General features: G+C 37.1%; 1 pseudogene; it reads right to left on the bottom strand.

Moving 5' to 3' along the window:
* Window positions 1-2,499: 2,499 nt before the first annotated feature.
* LOC127684751 (phosphoglycerate kinase 1-like) overlaps window positions 2,500-22,963 on the bottom strand; it is a 129,984-nt pseudogene continuing 109,520 nt past the window's right edge.

Raw genomic sequence — 22,963 nt, 5'->3', positions numbered from 1 at the left:
ACACATGATATGCACTCACTGGTAAGCAGATATTAGCCCACGAGCTCGGAATACCCAAGAAACAAATGATGCTCAAGAAGAAAGAAGGAAAGGCCCCTGGTCCTGGAAAGGCTCAGTGTGGCAGTGTAGGGGAATACCAGGAGGGGAAATGGGAAGGGGGTGATTGGGGAACAGGGGGAACGAAGAGGGCTTATGGAACTTTCGGGGAGGAAGGATCCAAGGAAAGGAGATATCATTTGAAATGTAAATAAAGAATATATCAAATAAAAAATAAAATAAAAAATAAAGAAAGACAGAGACTAGCTAGCTCACACCTGTGATCTCAGTTGTAGCAAAGTAAAGAGAAAAGAATTAGAAGTACAATTGTTCATGTCATGACCTATGTTATATTTGGAGCTGTGGTCCAGTCTCGTATACATAAGTCCCCACTGTTTTGTTTTATAGCTAACTGAAAATTCTACAAGTAAATCCACTAATAGGGAAAAACATTCCAATCTTGAGCAGTGGGAGCAAAGTGAAGGATCAAAGATCCAAGTTGCCGTTCAGTCTGTTCAGACTCTAAGAGTGATGAGACGAGGAACAGAACAGGATGTATGTAAATTGTCTAGAACATAGCCTTGGCTAGTCGGCTGTTATTGATCCAGTTTTCTCATTTTGAAGAATATGAATAAATTATGTCTGCAAAATACTCACTTCATAGCTACTATTTGCATCTTGATTTTGCAAGCTGTGTTCTTCTAAAAATTATGAGCTAATTTCTGAATAGTACTTTGTTTAAGCCTGAGATTCTTAGAAAATAAGTTAACTTTGTTATTTAACCTATAAAGATGTGGCTTCTTTACAAGATGTTATCATTAATAATGCAAATGTGATGCCTTAGAATGGAAGGTCCATTAATGAAACATATAACCTTTAATCATTCTGACACACACACACACACACACAAACATGTTCATTTGACATCAAATAGAAAAAAAGGGGCAGGGTGATGGCTCAGAGGGCTAAATCATCTGCTCTTATGACTGATGACCTGTCTTCATTCCTCAGAACCTACATAGCATAAGGAAAAAACAACTCCTATAAATTGTCCTCTGATCTACACATATACAAACACACACACACACACATGCATGTACACATACATATATGTACATACACACAACCACTCAGACACACATACACTCACACATGCTCGCATACACCATGGCATGAACATCCCCCCCCACACAAATATCTGTAATAAGTAAACATAGAATACAAGTTTTTAAATGTGACTTAAATTAGCCAAATTTTTATTCATAAATTATACCCTCTTCAGAAAGGCGTATATAGTTTATTACCAATTCCAAATATTCAGTTAATGTCTATAACATATCTGAGAATACCTTTTGAATTCATTATCTTTGACTGTCTTTCAATTTCTATTACTGTTACATAAATTTGTTTATGTAGTCATCACTGTTTTAGCTTGCTAGGGTTGCCATAACAAAGTTCTATACTCTGTCTGGATTAAATAACATAAATGTCCTTTCTTATAATTCTGGTGTCTGGAAGATCAAGGTCAAAGTGCCAGATGGGTTGGCTTTAGCCTAGGCCTTTCTCCCTGGCCTGCCCTTCCTATACCTCCTCATCCAACCTACCTTTTGTGAGAATGCACCTATGCTTTTCTTAGATGAATAAAACTCATTATTGGTTTAGGGCTCCAGACTAAAAACCTCATGCAGGATCAACATTGGATACTACATGCAATTCCAGCCTCAGAAGGTAGAGACAGTAAATCTACAGTCCAAGCATCATGTAAAGAATATCCATTGCAGGTGGGCTTTAGATGTGGTTGAGAGATTCTACCCCAATGAATAAGGGGGAAGTGTGATCCACAATGGTTGTCAACCTCAACTTCCAGCCCGACACACATTTGTACACATATGCACATGCACTCAGATACATATGCACTGCCACATGGAAAAAGCAAATACATAGATGTGCAACACATACATACACACACACACACACACACACACACACATTACATGAAAAGTGGAAGAAAAATCTTAATGTTTTTTCGATTGTTTTTTTTCCTTTTATTCATTTTCAGTGGACATCGTTATTGTTTAAGAGATCATCAACTTCTCCAAACTTACAGCTGGGATTTTATCATATTTCCATGCTGAGTCATGAACAATGACAAAGCTAACCAGAGACTACATACATCGAAGAGAACTATGCTTTTACGGCTCACTTCCTTTCACAGGCAAAATATAAATAGATGACCTCTACAATGCACAATGGTTTGAGTCACTAGGGAATTTAAATGGGAACTTGAAGAACATAAACAAATTCCTGATTCAGTCAAGAGGCGCTGAGATGCTCTGCAACTGTTTAAGGGTTCCTGGTGCTACATCTTGGCCACTAGCTGAATCTTGCGCTAACACCAAATGGCGATGCGGAAAACAGTAGGTTGACTTAGGGGCTGTGAACAGGAACCAATGGCAGGAACAACTAAACATTGCTGAGAGCATCCACTGGCCCAGGGAGGACTTTACCTTCCAGGAGCTCTAGCCTGGCACCGCCCCCCGTACTCACGTGGCTGACTTTATCCTCTGTGTTCCATTTGGCACAGCACGTGCCAGTGTCTCCACCACCTATGATAGTAATGCATCCCCGACAAGTGGCTTTCACCACCTCATCCATGGGTGACTTGGTTCCCCTGGCAAAGGCTTCACACTCAAACGTCCCAGCAGGACCATTCCAAACAATCTTCTTAGCTCTGCCCACAGCATCAGCATATTTCTTGCTGCTCTCAGCACCACAGTCCAAGCCCAGCCAAATAGCAGGTATACCAGAGGCCACAGTAGCTTGACCAGTCTTGGTATTCACATCAAAATTGTCAACAGTGACAAAGTCAACAGGCAAAGTAATCTTCATACCATTTTTCTCAGCTTTGGGCGGCATGAGATCTTTGACAATCTCAGCTCTTTCTTCATCATACAGAGATGTGCCAATCTCCATGTTGTTGGGCACCTTAAGGAAGGTAACCATCAGTGATCATCTCATTGACTTTGTCTAGCATATTATTAATCAGCTGGATCTTGTCTGCCACTTTAGCCTCCCAAGATAACCAGGAAGAGTCACTCTGGACACTCCAAAGCCTTAGCAAAGTAATTTAACTCCTTCTTCATCAAAAACGCACCAGCCTTCTGTGGCAGATTTACATCCACCATGGAGATGTAGGTTTGGTGTGCAGTACCAAAAGCATCATTGACATAGATACCTCTTAGCTTGGACAGTGAGGCTCAGAAAGCATCAATGCTGACTGACTCAGCTTTAACCTTGTTCCCAGAAGCATCTTTTCCCTTCCCTTCTTCCTCTACATGAAAGTGGAGGTTTTCCAGCAGGGTGACAGTCCCAGCTGCAGGGTTGGCACAGGGGTTGTCAACTTTCTCGATTTCTGGGCCCACAGAATCCTTCAAGAACAGAACATCCTTGCCCAGCAGATTTGAGTTCAGCAGCAACTGGCTCTAAGGAGTACTTGTCAGGCATGTGAACACCATCAGGCCAGCCCCAGTGTTCACCCTAAGGACAACCAACTGGCTCCATTGTCCAAGCAGAATTTGATGCATGGAACAGCACCCTGATCCTCTGGTTATTTGTTATCCGGTTGTTCTTCATAGGAATGTTGAAGTCCATCCTCATCATGACCTGCTTCCTCTTCATGTCCACCTTGTCCAAAGTCAGCTTGTTAGAAAGGACATTTTGGCAACACCATGAGGTCAAGAGGCCCAGAACTGAGGAAGAGGAACTTCACTTATTACAGATACAAGAAAATTTAGTAAAGCCAGTGGTTTCAAAACTAAAGTGATGACTTCAAAAAATCAGTACCATTTCTACATGGAAATTAAGTTGTTATAGATTATAATAAAGAACATTCTATTATAAATGTTCTAGCAATAGAAAATCTTAAAAGCAAATGAAAATTATAAATGAATATTCCAACTAAAGGAATAATGCTGTACTTATAGCCAAACAGATTCTGCTGGTGTCATTTATTAATAATTATGTATTATATATATTATATTGATATATAACATATATTTTATATATACATATATGTATATACACATATGTATGTGTGTATATATAGGTATGTATTTATGTATGTATGTATGTATGTATGTATGTATGTATGTATATAGTGAAACATCAGGCAGATTCCAACATACAACAGAAACTTAGTGACAAGCATGGTCAAAAAGGAAAGTCATGTTCAATGCCTCATTTATAACATCATGAAAAATTCTAAGTAGAACAAATTTTAATGCAGTTTCAAAAAAATCTAGTGAACGGACACCTAGAATACTTTGTGTAATAATTGTGTGAAAAAATAGTCTTTTAAAGTATAACTAGACCCCAAATTAAAAAAAATTATATATACAAAATTCACAAATGTCAGTGACTGTCACAGATCAAAAACAAAGATGATCAATTTATAATGAATGAGTAAGTGAATGAATAGAGTTTGTTGAATGTAAAGAAACTAGCAACAAAGCAGAGGGTATGATTGTAAGTAAAATAGTAAATTAGTATGCTGTCTGAAAGCTACAATAAAAGGACACTGTAGTCCTTTTTACATCTCAAAGAGGTCAAGCAGAAGCACTTACTGCATGAAGATAAAGAAATATGTATTCAGTGTATCCTGGGAGAGCACAGGTTTCCTCCAGGGATTCAGAGATGAAATCTACATTCCTCTTTTAACCACCTGCTAATAGTATTGACAGTATGGCTCAATATTGATTAAAAAATAGAATCTATTCAGTCCATATAGTTCTCATAGCAAATAAAAACTTAAAAGAGAATTAAGAGTTATATTAATGAGATGATTAGATTAGAGGCTACAAAAAGTCTATGACTTAAAATACAACCAGCTATAAAGTGATATATTGAAGTACAGAAGAAAAAGACAGTAAAATTCAGAAAAAAGAGATATATTATGTATTGTTAAAAATTCTAAAACAAATTAAACAAAAATGCTTAACAGAACATTACTTAAATATGTTAATCAAGATCCTTCAAAATTAATGCTTATTTCCACAAATGTTTGGGCTAAAAAGTCGGCGTCTGTGTGGAAAAGAATTGGGATTATTATCTCAAATTATATATAAAACTTAATTTAAATAGGTCTAAAAATGTGAATGTCCAATCTAGAGTAGTTGCAGATAACGTGGTAACAAATTTTGTGACAAGACTTGAGGCAATGATTTCTTGGGTATAGCATACAAATTAAGCAACAGAAAACAGCAAAATGGGACAACAAAATTTAAATTGTAGGTGTATGAAAAGCTACCATCAATATAATTAAAAGTAGACCTACGGGATGGAAAAAGTAATTTTAATTCACAAACTCATAAAGCTTAACATGAAACCATGTAAATCACTCCCACAATTCAATAACATCAGTCAAAAAACTTCACTGAAAGAACAGACAGTCTCCAAGGAAACATATCTAAACTTTGTCACAGAAAAGGATGCTCAGCCTCAATAAATATCAGAATAAAACTTCACAATGAAATATGACTTCATACATTTTTGGTTAGTTGATGAGTGGCAACTATTAGCAAAAATGTGGGGGAAAGTAGAATTTCTAGGCACTAGTGGTTGGAAGAGAAAATGTTGCACACTAGACAGAAACTGATATGATAGCTTCCCCAAAAGTTAAAATTGAACTATTGCAACGCATTTCTTTTTTTTTTTTCTTAAAGATTTTATTTTATTTTATTTTTTTGGTTTTTTTATTCGATATATTTTTATTTACATTTCAAATGATTTCCCCTTTTCTAGCCCCCCACTCCCCAAAAGTCCTGTAAGCCCCCTTCTCTCCCCCTATCCTCCCACCCACCCCTTCCCACTTCCCCATTCTGGTTTTGCCGAATACTGCTTCACAGAACAAGGGACCACTCCTTTCTTCTTGTACCTCATTTGATGTGTGGATTATGTTTTGGGTATTCCAGTTTTCTAGGTTAATATCCACTTATTAGTGAGTGCATACCATGATTCACCTTTTGAGTCTGGGTTACCTTACTTAGTATGATGTTCTCTAGCTCCATCCATTTGCCTAAGAATTCCATGAATCCATTGTTTCTAATGGCTGAATAGTACTCCATTGTGTAGATATACCACATTTTTTGCATCTACTCTTCTGTTGAGGGATACCTGGGTTCTTTCCAGCATCTGGCAATTATAAATAGGGCTGCTATGAACATAGTAGAGCATGTATCCTTATTACATGGTGGGGAATCCTCTGGGTATATGCCCAGGAGTGGTATAGCAGGATCTTCTGGAAGTGGGGTGCCCAGTTTTCAGAGGAGCCGCCAGACTGATTTCCAGAGTGGTTGTACCAATTTGCAACCCCACCAGCAGTGGAGGAGTGTTCCTCTTTCTCCATACCCTCTCCAACACCTGCTGTCTCCTGAATTTTTAATCTTAGCCATTCTGACTGGTGTAAGGTGAAATCCCAGGGTTGTTTTGATTTGCATTTCCCTAATGACTAATGAAGTTGAGCATTTTTTAAGATGCTTCTCTGCCATCTGAAGTTCTTCAGGTGAGAATTCCTTGTTTAACTCTGTACCCCATTTTTAATAGGGTTGTTTGGTTTTCTGGAGTCTAACTTCTTGAGTTCTTTATATATATTTGATATTATCCCTCTATCTGATGTAGGATTGGTGAAGATCTTTTCCCAATTTGTTGGTTGCCGATTTGTCCTCTTGATGGTGTTTGCAACGCATTTCTTCTGGTCTGCACTTGCACCTGGAGCAGACCCAGGGCTGTGGCTCCTCACTCATTCCAGGAATCCCCAGAGAAAGCTTGATTCCCAGAAGCTCTGACATACCAGGACCTCTGCTGAAGCTACAACATATTCCCCAACACTCAGCATAACTAGGAACCCCTGGGACCCAGGTATGCAGGGACCCCCAACCAAACGGAGACACATATCTTCTGGTTTTCACCAGCATCCAGAGTGGAACAAGGCTCTGGCTCCCCACAACAACCAGAAGAATCTTGACTCCCAGTGTCTCTGACACACCCAGGATCACAGGAGCTTTGACACATCCAGGATTACAGGGTTTCAGTATCACAGAGTGGACCCAGGGCTCTGGCTCCCTACCTACTCCTACAACACAGAGGAAGATTTATTTCCAGGAGTTCTGACACCCAGGATCACAGGATCCCAAAAATTACAGGAACACATAGGCAGCTAGCTGCACTCCCAGGAGCTCTGACACAACCTGGCTCACAGAAGGGACAGGCTCCAGTCAGATGTAGCAAGGCCAGTTAACACTAGAGATAACCAGATGGCAAGAGTCAAGCACAAGAATATAAGCAACAGAAACCAATGCTACTTGGTAACATCAGAACCTGGTTCTCCCACCACAGAAAGCCCTGGATACTGCAACACACTTGAAAAGAAAGATTCAGATCTAAAATCCCATCTCATGAATAAGATAGAGGACTTTGCAATAGACATAGGTAACTCCCTTAAAGAAAACAGGCAAAAAACACAGGCAAAGAAGTAGAAGCCCTTAAAGAGGAAAGACATCAGTATCTTAAAGGACAACCTGGCTCACAGAAGGGACAGGCTCCAGTCAGATGTAGCAAGGCCAGTTAACACTAGAGATAACCAGATGGCAAGAGTCAAGCACAAGAATATAAGCAACAGAAACCAATGCTACTTGGTAACATCAGAACCTGGTTCCCCCACCACAGAAAGCCCTGGATACTGCAACACACTTGAAAAGAAAGATTCAGATCTAAAATCCCATCTCATGAATAAGATAGAGGACTTTGCAATAGACATAGATAACTCCCTTAAAGAAAACAGGCAAAAAACACAGGCAAAGAAGTAGAAGCCCTTAAAGAGGAAAGACATCAGTATCTTAAAGGAATACAAAAATATGCAATCAAACCCGTGAAGGATTTGAACAAAATCATACAGGATCTAAACATGGAAATGGAAAAAATAAAGAAAACTGAAAGGGAGACAACCCAGGAGAGAAAACCTAGGAAAGAGATCAGGTGTCATAGATGCAAGCATTACTAACAATACAAGAGATAGAAGAGAGGATCTCAGGTGTAGAAGATACCATAGAAGACATTGACACAGAGTCAAAGAAAATATAAAAATCAAAAAGCTCCTAACTCAAAACATTCAAGAAATCTGGGACAAAATTTAAAGTCCAAACCTAAGAATAATAGGTACAGAAGAGAGTGAAGATTCCCAACCCAAAGGGCCAGCAAACAGCTTCAACAAAAATATAAAAGAAAACATCCATAACATAAAGAAAGAGATGCTCATAAACATACAAGAAGCTTACAGAACGCCAAACAGATTAGACCAGAAAAGAAATTCCTCCTATCACATAATAATCAAAACACCAAATGCACAGAAAAAAAGAAAGAATATTAAAAGTAGTAATGGAAAAAGGTCAACCAACATATAAAGGCAGATCTATCAGAATTATACCAGACTTCTCAAAACAGAAGCTAATATCCAGAATATCTTGGGCAGATGTCATACAGATCCTAAAAGAACAAAAATGCCAGCCCAGGCTACTATACCCAGCAAAACCCTCAACTCCCATAGATGGAGAAACCAAGATATTCCATGAAAAAAAAATAAATTTAAACAATATCTTTCCACCATTCCAGCCCTATAGAGGAAAATAGAAGGAAAACTTCAAAACAAGAAAGGAAATTACACCTAAGGAAAGGCTTGAAATTAATCTTCTTACAACAAACTCAAGAGAACCATATAAACAAAATTCTACTTCTACCAACAAAAATAACTGGAAGCAACAATCATTGGTCCTTCATATCTTTCAACATCAATGGACTCAACTCCCCAATAAAAAACATAGACTTACAGACTGGATGTATTAAACAAGAACCAGAATTTTTGTTGCATACAATAAACAAATCCCAGTGAAAAAGACAGATACTACTTCAAAGTAAAAAGCTGGAAAAAATTTTCCAAGCAAATGGTCCCCAAAAACCAAGATTGAGTAGCAATTCTAGTATCCAATGAAATAGACTTTCAACCAAAAGTTATCAAAAAAAGATGGGGAAGGACACTACATATTCATCAAAGGGAAAATCCACCAAGATGAGCTCTCAGTTCTGAACTTCTATGCCCAAATGCAAGGGCACCCACATTTGTAAAAGAAACATTACTGAACCTGAAAGCACACATTGCACCTCACACCATAATAGTGGGAGGCTTTAACACCCCACTCTCAGCAATGGACAGATCATGGAAACACAAACCAAACAGAGAGACAGTGAAATCAACAGAAGTTATGAACCAAATAGACTTAACAGATATCTATAGAACATTTCACCCTAAAACAAAAGATTATATCTTTTTCTCAGCACCTCATGATACCTTCTCCAAAACTAGCCATATAATCAGTCACCAAACAATCTGTATTTCAGCAGATACAAGATGATTGAATTAATCCTATGCATGCTATCAGGTCACCAAGAATTAAGGCTGGTCTTCAATAGCAACAAAACATCAGAAAATCTACATATACATGGAAGTTGCAAAACAACTCTCTATGCAATGATAACTGGTCAGGGAAGAAAGAAAGAAAGAAATTAAAGACGTTTTAAATTTAACAAAAATGAAGGCGCAATGTACCTAAACTTATGATACACAATGAAAGCAGTGCTATAAGGAAAACTCATAGCTCTGAGTGCCTCCATAAAGAAATGGGAGAGAGCATACACCAGCAGCACATCTGAAAATTCTAGAACACAAAGAAAAAAACACACTCAAGAGGTGTAGATGGTAAGAAATACCATCAGGGCTGAAAAGAAACAAAGAGAACTACACAAGAATCTAGAAAAACAGGAGCTGGTCCTTTGACAAAATCAACAAGATAGATAAACCATTCACTAGACTAATAATAGGGCCCAAAGACAGTATCCCAATTAACAAACTCTAAAATGAAAAGGGAGATATAACCACAGAAACTGAAGAAATTAACAAAACTTATTAGATCATACTACAAAAGTGTATAGTAAACAAAATTGAAAAATCTAAATGAAATGAAAGATTTTCTAGCCATATACGAGGTGCCAAGGTTAAATCAGGATTAGATAAACCATCTAAACTGTCCCATAACTGGTAAAGAAATAGAAGCAATCATTAAAATTCTCCCAATGGAAAAAAAAAAGCCAGGACCAGCTGGTTTTAGTGCAGAGAAGGCCTAATGCCAATACTCTACAAACTATTCCAAGAAATAGAAACAGAAGAAACACTACCCAATTTCTTTTGTGAAGCCACATTTACACTTATACATAAATCACACAAAGACTCAACAAACCAAAAGAGCTTCAGGCCAATCTCCCTCATGAATATTGAAGCAAATACCCTCAATAAAATTCTTGCAAACTGAATCCAAGAATGTATCAAAACAATCCTCTGTGATCAAGTAGGCTTCATCCCAGGGATGCAGGGATGGTTCAATATAAGGAAACCCATCAATATCATCCACTATATGAAGTTTTTCAAAGGAAAAGACTACATGATTATCTCACTAGATGCTGAAACATCCTTTGACAAAATATAATACCACTTCATGTTAAAAGTGTTGGAGAGAACAGGAATTCAAGGTCTATACTTAAACATAGCAAAACAATATAGAACAAACCAAAAGCCAACATCAAACTAAATGGAGAGAAACTTAAAGCAATCCCACTAAACTCAGGGACAAGACAAGGCTGTCCACTCTCCCACTATCTATTCAATATAGTACTGGAAGTACTAGACAGAGCAATTAGGCAGCAAATATAAATCAAAGGGGAGTGTCAAATATAAATGAAAGGAGAGTGTCAAGAAATCACTATTTGTGGATGATATAATAGTACATATAAGTGACCCCCAAAAATCCACAGGAGAATGCCTACAGCTGATAATCAACTTCAGCAAAGTAGCTGGATATAAAATTAACTCTTCTGGAACAACAACAAAAACAAGAATAGTGAAAACCATTCTCAACAATGAAAGAACTTCTGGGGGAACCATCATACCTAACCTCAACTGTACTACAGAGCAATAGTGGTAAAAATTGCATGGTCTTAGTACAGAGACCAGCAGGAAGATCAATGAACAGAATTGAAGACCCAGAAATGAACCAACACACTTATGGTCACATAATCTTTGACAAAGGAGCTAAAACCATAGAGTGGAAAAAAGACAGCATTTTAAACAAATGGTTCTGGTTCAACAGGTGGTCAGTATGTAGAAGAATGCAAAATTATTCATTCTTACCTCCTTGTACAAAACTCAAGTCCAAGTGGATCAAGGAATTCCATATAAAACCGGATATACTGAAAGTAATAGAAGAGAAAGTGGTAAAGAACCTCAAACACATTGGAACAGGGGAATATTTCTTGAACAGAATACCAATGGCTCATGCTCTAACAATTAACAAATTGTTAGACTTCAGAAAATTGCAAAGCTTCTGTAAGGCAAAAGACACTATCTATAGGGCATATCAGCAACCAAGAGATTGGGAAAAGATCCTTATAAACCCTACATCTGATAGTAGGCTAATATCCAAAATATACAAAGAACTCAAAAAGTTAGACTCCAGAGAAGCAAATAACCCTATTAAAATGGGGGTACAGAGCTAAACAGAGAATTCTCAACTGAGGAATCTCAAATAACCACGAAGCTCCTAAAGAAATGTTCAACATCCTTAGTCAGCAGGGAAATCCAAATCAAAACAACCCTGAGATTCCACCTCACACCAGCCAAAATGGTTAAGATCAAAAACTCAGGTGACAGTAGATGTTGGCAAAGATGTGGAGAAAGAGGAACACTCCTCCATTGATGGTGGGATTGCAAGCTGCTACAACCACTCTGGAAATCAGTCTGTTGTTTCCTCAGAAAATTGGACATAGTAATACCTGAAGACCCAGCTACTCCTGGGCATATACTCAAAAGATGCCTCAACATATAACAAGGACACATGCTCCACTATGTTCATAACAGCATTATATATAATAGCCAGAATCTGAAAAGAATCCAGCTGGCCTTCCACATAGGACTAGATACAGAAAATATGGTACATTTGCACAATGGAATACTACTCAGCTATTAAAAACAATGACTTCATAAATTTTGCTGTCAAATTCATGGAAGTAGAAAATATCATCCTTATTGAGGTATTCCAGACACAGAAAGACTATATAGAGACTGCCCCACCTAGGGATCTATCTCATCTGCAGACAGCAAACCCAGATGCTACTGCTGATGCCAAGAAGTGCTTGCTGACAGGAGCCTGTTATAGCTGTCTCCTGAGAGGCTGTACCAGAGCCATACCAATACAGAAGTAGATGTATGCTGCCTACGATTGGACTAAACGGGGGTCCCCAATTGAGGAGCTAGGGGAAGGACTGAAGGAGCTGATGGGGTTTGCAACCCCATAGGAAGAACAACAATATCAACTGGACAGATCCCCCCTAATATTCCCAGGAACCAAACCACCAACCAAATAGTACACATAGAGGGACCCACAGCTCCAGATGCATGTTTAGCAGAGGATTATCTTATCTGGCATCAATGGGAGGGGAGCACCTTGGTCCTGTGGAGGCTGGATGACCCAGTCTGTGTAGGGGAATGCTAGGACCCTGAGGCAGTAAGGGTAGAATTGATGGGGGAACACCCCCATGAAAGTAGAGGTTTCAGGGAAGGGGACAGGAAGTTGAATTTGGAAGGGGGATAGCATTTGAAACATAAACAAATAAAATAACCAATAAAATTTAAAAAATTGAACTATTGTGTAATTCTTAAATTTCACCTCCAAAATAATTTAAGAGTAATTACACATGATTGATCCCAATGATCTGAAAAATAAGGCAGTACCTATTGCTGAGTGAATAGGTATGTGTATATATAGTAAAATAGTAATCAGCTGTAAAAGTAAGGATTTTCTGACACATGTAATAATGTGAGTAAAACCTTAAGGCACAAAGCTAAGTGAAACAAGCTAACACCAAAAGAACTATAATTCCATATACCTGGGGTGCCATGAGTATTCAAGTTTACAGACAGTGAGAGGAAGGTCATAGCTGTTAAGAGCTGGGAAAGCATTGCTTAGTGAGAATATTGCTTCATTTGTGAAAATCAAAAAAGTTTTAGGAGAATCATGGTAACAGCTGACCAACAATAGGGATGTACATAATTTCAATAGACCATTGCTATGTTTATTTTAAAGATAAAGTGAAATATTTTAAGCATAATATTTTAAGCATAAATTAAAAATAAACCAAAACTGTTCCTATCTGGAAACTGCAGTTTTACAATGAAATACATGCACTACAGATTTGTCTATGCACTCAATGCTGTGCCAACCAAAAAGATATGCAGGAAAGCTTAGATCTAATGCTAGACAAGTGAGTGAGTCCCTGAGGATAGATCGGGCTCAGTACAGGTGAGGATGCACAGAAATAGAATATGGTATTTGGGTGAAAAAAATCTAAGCTTTATATTGTGTATAATATGGTTAAGGTGCTACATAACTCTGAATAATTCAAAAGTATTAAGAATTATATTAAGATCTCTATATATTTGCTTTTTTTACTGAAAAGTAAAATTATATTGATATGAACTTTAGCATTCATACTATAAGTATTTCATCTTTTAGGACATAAAAATTTCCTACAAATAATAAATGTATGTTCATACACACAATAGAAAAATATACAAAGCTCAATTATCCTGCAAAATAAAGAGTGAAAAAACCAATTATAGAAATCATATTGACACATAATTTAATGACTTGAAATAGAGTGTTAATTTCTCCCTGATGCCTCATTTAACTCACCAAAATGTCAGCAATTGATGACAGTGAAAAAAAACTATAGTCAATATAGTATGCCTATACATCTAGCAAGATAGAAACAGGCTTGATTATTGACAACTCAAAGGATAGCAATAAAAGACATAGTTACTTGTAAAGAAAAATCTACATAAGTCTCAGGATATTGTTGCCCAATTCTCTGAAAAAAAGGATGATAAGGTTCCTTCTGTTTGTCCTGTCAGGCAGAAAATGGTGACTCATGGTGGAAATTCCTTTAGCACTAGCATTGGGAAAGGAGATTTTAAATATATTGTTAGAGCAGACTCAACCATGGGCAAGATTGTAGAAGATATGGTATAGAGTGAAGTATTAGGCAAACACCTTCAGCATCAGCTTGATGTGACCTTGGGCAGGATGTCTATACAGTAGCATTTCAGACTCTGAATGTCAGGGTAGCAGTGATGGTGCAGATGTGAGGTGGTTTTTCCAGCTGTGCTTCAATGAAAAAAACACATCTGTAGCTGGAAGTCTAGCCCTCACTTTGACCATGCTTTTTCCAGTATTCCTCTAGAAATGGGAGTCCTGGAGTCCTTGAAAACTGAGTCAGTTGTAGATACACTATCTGTCCTCTAAGCTACCACCATAGTCTCTGTGGCTTGTTAAATTAGGGTAGTTTCTTGCTGGGTTCTTGTGTTCTCTCTTAGATTCTCATTGCATTCAGCTAATAGTTTTTATTATCATTCTCCTCTGCAGAAGAGGAGGCAAGTGCAGAACATCTCTGCTTGGTCATCCTGCTAATCTGTGTTGTTGTTGTTGTTGCTGCTGTTGTTGTTGTTGTTTTTAGCACTTAGGAAATGTAACTGGTTTGCTCACTTGTGTGATTCCTAAAAAGAACTTGTCTTAATCTTTTATTTTTCTGTAAGTAACACCAATTTTTTTGTTTTGTTTTGTTTCTACATTCTTTATTTACATTCTAAATGCTTTCCCCTTTCCTGGTTTCCCCCTCCCCATAAGTCCCATAAGCCCTCTTCCCTCTGCCCATTCCCCAACCACCCCTCTCCCATTTCTCTATCCTGGTACTCCCCTACAATGCTGCATCAAGTCTTTCCAGGACCAGTTCCCTCTCTTTCCTTCTTCTTGGGAATGATTTGATATGTGAATTGTGTCTTGGGTATTCAAAGCTTCTGGGCTAATTAATATCCACTTATCAGTGACTGCATTCCATGTGTGTTCTTTTGTGATTGGGTTACCTCACGTAGGATGATATTTTCCATTTCCAACCATTTGCCTAAAATTTTCATGAATTCATTGTTTTTAATTGCTGAGTAGTATTCCATTGTGCAAATATACCACATTTTTTGTATCCATTTCTCCATTGAGGGACATCTGGGTTCTTTCCAGCTTCTGGCTATTATAAATAAGGCTGCTATGAACATAGTGGAGCATGTGTCCTTATTGCATAAGTAACACCCTTTTAACACAGTGCTTTCAGTTTTTCCTCTGTTTTTGTTTCAACCAGCTTGGTTATGACATTTCTGTTCTTCTAATTTGGTGTGTGTATGTGCGGTGTATGTGTATATATATATATATATATGTATATATATATATATATATATACATATTTTCTACAATTTTATCAGAAATATTTTCCACTTAAATCTTCAATTCTATCATAAAATGTTTCTATCCCATATTTCAATTAATTTAGCAATATTTTACATGTCTACCACATTACTCCTTAATTTTCCATGAAAATTGTAAATTGTAACATGTTTATCTGAAATATTTTCCATGTAAATCTTTAATTTTATCATAAAGTGTTTTTACTTCCCATTTCAATAAATAAAAAAATTGAAATAAAAAAATAGTTCTTGCATGTGCCTGTGGAAGCCAGATATGGACACCATGAATCTTTACTTGTTACTTCCCACCCTATTTTTTCAGTCAGATATTCTCAGGAAACCAGAGGCTTCTCACTTTGGCTAGATTTGAGAGCCTTCGAGGCCCCAGAACTTCTCTTCCATGCTCAACACCCAGATGATCTGCCATGCTTTCCTGTCTCCCCAACCCCCACTACTCCATCCCCACCCCTGCATGCAGGTGCTAAGAAGCTAAACTCAGGTCACAACAGTTTTACTCACTGAGCCATCTCCCCTGTGCTGGGCACAGCATTTCTAGGTGCACATATGCATTTGGGTGCATCACTGACTGCTGTTTCCTATTTTCTGAGAATGTGACTCTGCATTTGTGGTTTGGTGTCTATATCTTGGAGAATCATCTCTTATTCGAAGATACAAGCATTCCAATCACGCATCTATTAAAATGGTCATTGCTTCTCTATCCTTGAATGTGTTCCCCTACACTTGCGTTTCTCCCTCCCTTACAGCTCCTTTCTGCTTTGATCTGAAAAATCAGTCATTTCAGGTTTACTAGTTAATTTTCATGTGACAAACTTTCTGATACAACCTTTGAGGAAATTCTTCACTTGCACTGTATTTTTAATTTCTTGTATTTTATTTTGACCCATTTTTGGTAGTTTCCTTATAGTTGCTGTAGTTAGCCATGATCCTAAATGTTACCCACGTTTCCTACCAGGGGCTCTGCATATACTGTCATGTATGGCAATCACAGTTAAAGACCCTCTCAAACCATCCTTTCATTGTGAAGTGTCTGCAGTAGAATTGTGTTTGCTGCTCTGATGAGGTTGTTACTTTCTGCCTTCTTATATGACAAATATATTGACTGAAAGGTAGATTTTTTTTGTTTGTATTTAGTTCAAGTGGATGATTACCCACCATTATGGTCTATTGTACCATCTCTGTTTATATTTAGAGTTATGCATTTGTCTTATATTCAGCAGGCTTGCAAATAGCAGTGATTTTGTTGTGCCATTGCTTTGCTCAACAAAATTACCTCGCTTCTTTTGCACACCTTTGTGAGTCTTTACTTTCAGTTCTTAGGATAAGTACCTGTCCCAAGCCCCAGCCACCAGGAACATTGTGATCCAGTCAAGGGGACTCGGTATAAAATGATGACAATGAAATTTTTTGGACTTATATACCTAAAACTATTAGATAAACATCTGTGGTGATTAAATTGGCCTGCCTTTGGTATTTTATTAGAGCAATTGAATATTATAGTACATATTTTAATTTTTTAAAATAAAAATGTTTAACATGAAAAGAACCATTAGTGAAAATAATTAAATCAAATATTCTATACCTATGAATACAACAAAAATTCAAACTTTTATCTGGTAAATGAATTAACAAGAGCTTGTATTGACTAAAAATGGGAGTGTGTTTCAGTGAAATAACTCTGAGAACATGTGGATGGATATATGATTAAAGTTGCTGAAGTATATATTAGTAGTCACAGATTATTTCAAGAGATACACTGTCATTGATAAGGATCATGAATATGAAAATTGGGAAATAGCTTTCTGATTACTGTAGACACTATACATATGTTTAAATTAATGAATTAATTTTTATCAAAACAAATTTCTAAAACAAAGCTGAATTAAGTTTAAAGGTTGCAAAAACGTATGCACAGAATAATGTTCCTATAAAATATAAAGAATCCAAAATAATTATTTGTGTGCTTACAGTCTTATACTCATGTTCAAAAAAACTGTGAGAGTATGCTCTAGCATGACTCATAACAGGATCAAAGCACTAACAACCTTCAGCAGAAAAAAGGGTGCCAGGGAAAGCTCAGAAATGCAATTTGGAATCACTTAAAATAGATGTAAAACAACATCTGGTAAATGTGAATTGTGGTTGGGCTTGTGTCTGATTTTTTTTTTAATCTGTGTGTTTTAAATACGGTGCAATTAAGCATTTTAAATAATTTTAAATATTTTAAATTTAACTCAAAATCTAATCCTCCTCATATTAACTATTCTAGCATAATAGAGATTGCTTATTTCAAAGCATTTGGATCTGCTATAGAACTATAAGAACTGCCTGTACATACTGTTTTTCAGTTGGTTAAGAATAAATGTGTGAATAAAAAAAAAGTCTCCTTTTACCACTCTCTGTGTTTGCAGTTACAAAGTAGCTAGAAGACAGTATTAGTTCTTAGCTACTGTGAGGTCCCATGCCTGTGAATATTAGAAATATTTCACTGGAGTAGCAGGATGATAGCTTGAGACTTACATTTCCTCTTTAGCAATGCCTCTAGGCCTCTGAAGCCCTTTTCTGCCTCACACATCCTGGACAACTTCAAGGAGATTTAAGTCAACAAAGTCAATCCTGCCAGATTTATATTGAGATTACTTTATTGTTCAACCATCCCATCATGATATGCATCCCTAACACTAGACTTAGGGTCAACACATTTCTCATAAGATAAAATGTGAAAAGCTAACAGGTTTTTATTTTTTAGTACATTTTTTTGTTTTTTTTTAATTTATTGATATATTTATTTACATTTCAAATGATTTCCCCTTTTCTGGACCCCCACTCCCCGAAAGTCCCATCAGTCCCCTTCCCTCCCCCTGTTTTCCCACCCAACCCTTTCAACTTCCCTGTTCTGATTTTGTTCTATACTGCTTCACTGAGTCTTTCCAGAACAAGGGGCCACTCCTCCGTTCTTCTTGTACCACATTTGATGTGTGGATTATGTTTTGGGTATTCCAGTTTTCTAGGTTAATATCCACTTATTAGTGAGTGCATGCCATGATTCATCTTTTGAGTCTGGGTTACCTCACTTAGTATGATGTTCTCGAGTTCCATCCATTTGCCTAAGAATTTCATGAATTCATTGTGTAGATATACCACATTTTTTGGATCCACTCTTCTGTTGAGGGATACCTGGGTTCTTTCCAACTTCTGGCAATTATAAATAGGGCTGCTATGAATATAGTAGAACATGTATCCTTATTACATGCTGGGGAATCTTTTGGGTATATGCCCAGGAGTGGTATAGCAGGATCTTCTGGAAGTGAGGTGCCTAGTTTTCGGAGGAACCGCCAGACTGATTTCCAGAGTGGTTGTACCAATTTGCAACCCTACCAGCAGTGGAGGAGTGTTCCTCTTTCTCCACATCCTCGCCAACACCTGCTGTCTCCTGAATTTTTAATCTTAGCCATTCTGACTGGTGTAAGGTGAAATCTCAGGGTTGTTTTGATTTGCATTTCCCTAATGACTAATGAAGTTGAGCATTTTTTAAGATGTTTCTCTGCCATCTGAAATTCTTCAGGTGAGAATTCTTTGTTTAACTCTGTACCCCATTTTTTAATAGGGTTGTTTGGTTTTCTGGAGTCTAACTTCTTGAGTTCTTTATATATATTGGATATTAGCCATCTATCTGATGTAGGATTGGTGAAGATCTTTTCCCAATTTGTTGGTTGCCGATTTGTCCTCTTGATGGTGTCCTTTGCCTTACAGAAACTCTGTAACCTTATGAGGTCCCATTTGTCAATTCTTGATCTTAGAGCATACGCTATTGGTGTTCTGTTCAGAAACTTTCTCCCTGTACCGATGTCCTCAAGGGTCTTCCCCAGTTTCTTTACTATTAGCTTCAGAGTGTCTGGCTTTATGTGGAGTCCTTGATCCATTTAATGGTTTTTGTTTGTTTCATTTTGTTTTGTTTTTTTTTTTTTGTACAGGACTCCAAATACTCCAGAACAACAGGCAAGTAGGCAAGTTCCCTATCATACTCAGAAGCTTCATCTCTTTTTATCCTTTGTTTCTTTTCCCCCTGTATTTATTCACTTTACAGCCCAATTGCAGTTTTCCTATTTCCCGTCCTCCCTCACATTGCCACCTTCCCAAACCCTCCCTCCCCTTCATCTATGAGAAGGATTGCCCACCTTCTACCAATCCGCCCTGACACATTAAGTCATTGCAGACCTAGGCAGCTATGCACCACTAAATGCCCCAGATGGGATTTGGGTCCCCAGTGGGGGAGCTAGAGAAAGGAGCTGAAAGGAGAAACCCCAAGGAGCTGAAGGGGTTTGCAGCACCATAGGAGGAACAACAATATGAGTCACCAAGTGCTCCTAGAGCTCCCAAGGACAAAACTATCAACTAAAGAGTACCCATGACCCCAGACACATCAGCAGCAGAGGATGATCTTGTTGGACACCAAACGGAAGAAAGGTCCTTGGTCCTGGAAAGACTTGATACTGTAGTGTAGAGGAATATCAGGACAGGAAAGCGGTGGTGGGTTGATTGAGGAAGGGGAGATGGCTTATGGGATTTTGGGGGAAGGAGGGGAACTAGGAAAGGGAACAACATTTAAAGAATATATAATGAATATACCCAATTTAAAAAAAAACTTTTGTCTGAGATAGTATAAACTCTGAGAGCACAAATGAAGTAGGGTGGGATCCCTTGTTTTATCCACTGAATCTGTTTTAAAAAAGAATTCATATTATGAAGATTTAATGCCAGATTACAGAGAAATACATATTTATTATTGTGACTAAAAACCAACTCCCATTTAAGTCACTATTCACATTACTAATATGTTTAGAATATTCTATTTTCAGATGCAACAACTTGCCCAATATGTTTACAAATATGCGATGCTTTTTTATACAATTCTCCAGAATAAGAACAGATGGAATGAGCAGAGTGGGGAGGGAGAACTTTTGGAGGAATCAGGCATAGATGGAGGCTTAGCCTTCATGCCTGTATTCCAGAATTCATATGAGATACATCGTAAACTGCTAAGCAGCTCCGGCAATTTCAGGTAAAGCAAAAGGCCACTAGGATACTTGCAGGGACAAGCAGAGATTTTGTCAAATCTCACATTCCATTACTTAATAGACCCACATGCAAATTTTCTTTTAAATATTTTAGTCCTGCTAATATGGGAAGATTAAGGAATTAGCATTCTAATCAGTATAAATTGGATCTGAGATGTAATAAGGAATAATCAAGTTGAAATTAATACCTTCGGTAATGAGGTTTTACTCAAATTACTTGCTAAGATACTCTGGTTAAATCTTTAAGTGATTTTCCTGCTAAATGTGTTCCTAATTTCTGAGTCAAGATGACGTATTTATGAAACATAAAATACTCAGTTAAAACTATTGCCTATTATTGCTCATGCTGAATTATAATACGACACAAATATATCTATACAGAAAAGAGAGAGGAGGAGTATCCATATTCTACAAGGATGAAATTATTTAGGAAATGTTAGGTCTTATCTCTCTGTTTTCCATTTGCTACATGTAGGAAACAATGTGGAGTATGCCATATACATATTCTCCACCAGTCTATTTTTATCTAGGAAATTGATTTACACATTAATTTTAAAAGCATTTTATGAGAGGAAAACTAGACCGAGCTTGAAGCACTAAGTGGTTTTCTTGCTTTCACTGGCTAGTAAGCACATGAGGCATATTGAGCAGTGTGCTGGCTGAGCTGTTCAAGGTAATAAAACACAAATCACAGCTGCTGATTCTGTTTCCTGCAGTTTTCCTCACTAAGGAAGACTCTGGGGAAGACAGAAGAAAGTTAATAGACACCATCTCTCTGACCTAATGGCTTGCCACATGAAATCAAACTGACCCTCTTTCTCTCACAGACTTTTCCAGAAACATCAAGGTATCAGAAGAACTGAGAATGATATTTTTAACCCATGACAATGCCAAGTTTTAATCATTGTAGCATAGTATTATACTAGAGCACTACATAGTGAAACACTGGTGTGATTTTCCTATTCTTTTTGGTTGTCAGATCTACTTTTTCTGAATTTCTCTTCAGTGATGACAGATCGCTTCTGCCAAGCTATGCTTACTCATCACTGAGTCAACAACAGAGAGGCTGCTGACTTCAAACAGTGTAGCCTCACTGCCTAAGGTCATCTCAGACATTACATTATTCAACGATCATGACAAACATGTGAACTGATGATAGTATAAAAATAGAAGAGTATTGGAGAGCTTCTAGGTGGCCAGAGTGGCAGAGCTAACGTACATGAGCAATGATCTTATCTGCCATCTTCATCCGTTCTCTTTCCTTCATTTCCCTTTCTTGGGGGAGTAAGCCATGGCATGTAAGAATACAGTTTGTAACATGATTTTTAATTCTATCAAAGGGATGCACACCAATCACTAATAGTCATTGATCAATTGCTACATATCATTTTACCTTCCAAAATCTTTGGAAAGATTCCTCCATTTGATTTTTTTTAAATAAACATTGAAAATATGTAACCTCATGTTACATGTCCAGAAACCACCACTTGGTGATACCTAAAAAAATAACCTAGGGTAGCAGAATTAGAAACAAAAGAAAGAAGCCAAACTCTTAACCACTAGTAGATTAAACTGATATCAGACACATCATAAAACTATTCCACATTTAACTCATTTTTCCTATTTGTGATTTTATTATTTAATTATTCCTTTCTACAAAATATTATGTCATACCTTAAGGTCCCAGAGGGTGAAAAGCTGAATTAAATATGTTTAAAAATTTGTGGTTTTGTTTATACAATGTTCTGTGATAAATATAAACAGAAATAAATTATGGAGGTCACTTAATAATAAATAAAGATATATGTGAGTAAAATCTTATATATTTGCTGCATGTATTTATTCATAGCATCTTCTTTTTATAACATAAATTACATATCTATGAATATATATATACATACTATATATAAGTCTTAATCAAGCTATCTGATTTAATAATGTGCAAGAGAAAAAGCAATATTTTCTTTACTCAAATGGACGGTCAACTCCTGGTAAATTATTAGCCCCTGTTCATGTTCCCCATAAAAACTCATACCATTCTCATTTTTCTTACCTGGACAATGTGATATTTGGTTCTATGTGGATGAGATGAATCTGTCAAATCATTCTTCTCTAGAGAATACTGTTGATTTGATGCTCTGCATTGAGAATTCAGAAATCAAATATATTTGGACACATAGCTGTAGAATCACCTTGGCTAAATGACCTGTTCTGTGTGCCTGTTGGAACAAATTTAACACTGGTCTTTATTATGAGCGTTTGGAACTGAGAGAAAGCCAGACTAAAGAGGTTTCTATAGCCATACATAACAATTATTAGAATATAACAATCTTTAGTATCATACAATACCAGCTTTAATCCTTGAAGATGATGACAGAAGATA

This window comes from Apodemus sylvaticus, chromosome 5 (genome assembly GCF_947179515.1).
Source record: "Apodemus sylvaticus chromosome 5, mApoSyl1.1, whole genome shotgun sequence".
NCBI classification, from domain to species: domain Eukaryota; kingdom Metazoa; phylum Chordata; class Mammalia; order Rodentia; family Muridae; genus Apodemus; species Apodemus sylvaticus.
This window is presented reverse-complemented; position numbering and strand designations above follow the sequence as displayed.